The 694-nt window shown below is 48.6% G+C and overlaps 1 non-coding gene across 1 annotated transcript; it reads right to left on the bottom strand.

Moving 5' to 3' along the window:
* Positions 1-406: 406 nt before the first annotated feature.
* On the bottom strand, positions 407-480 carry trnai-aau. The gene has a single exon. It is a non-coding gene; the product is annotated as a tRNA-Ile (tRNA).
* Between the last annotated feature and the right edge of the window lie 214 nt (positions 481-694).

Genomic DNA, 694 nt, shown 5'->3' with positions numbered 1-694 from the left:
CTTCTGCTGAGCAAGGTCTCTGTGTCACATAGAAAGCTCGTAACACTCCACTGCTTGATGCACAATAACTGTTGCCTGCCTAGAAAATGAGCAACTTGCCTCATTTTTATCACCTTTGTTTGAACAACTGACGATGGCACAAAAGTTGACCATTGTTGATTCTTCTGCAGTTCTTCGCCCAATGCACATAGCATATCACAGCAGCCACCGCGTCGTAATCCAGAATGGCCGCAGGGTGCAGAATGACGTGACTGATCCATTCATTCATTTATTCATTCATTCATCTTCTACCGCTTAGTCCAATTAAGGGTCGCGGGGGGCTAGAGCCTATCCCAGCAGTCATAGAGCGCGAGGCGGGGTACACCCAGGACAGGACGCCAGTCTGTCACAGGAAAACAAGTTTTCTTGGCCCGTACGGGGATCGAACCCGCGACCTTGGCGTTATTAGCACCACGCTCTAACCAACTGAGCTAACTGGCCATCGTGACTGATCCGTCACATGAAAACCCTCTATACGAGGTCTGTCCATAAAGTATAGGTCCTTTTTATTTTTTCAAAAACTATATGGATTTCATTCATATGTTTTTACGTCAGACATGCTTGAACCCTCGTGCGCATGCGTGAGTTTTTCCACGCCTGTCGGTGACGTCATTCGCCTGTGAGCACTCCTTGTGGGAGGAGTCCTCCAGCCCCT

This window comes from Thalassophryne amazonica, chromosome 14, assembly GCF_902500255.1.
Source record: "Thalassophryne amazonica chromosome 14, fThaAma1.1, whole genome shotgun sequence".
NCBI lineage: Eukaryota > Metazoa > Chordata > Actinopteri > Batrachoidiformes > Batrachoididae > Thalassophryne > Thalassophryne amazonica.
This window is presented reverse-complemented; position numbering and strand designations above follow the sequence as displayed.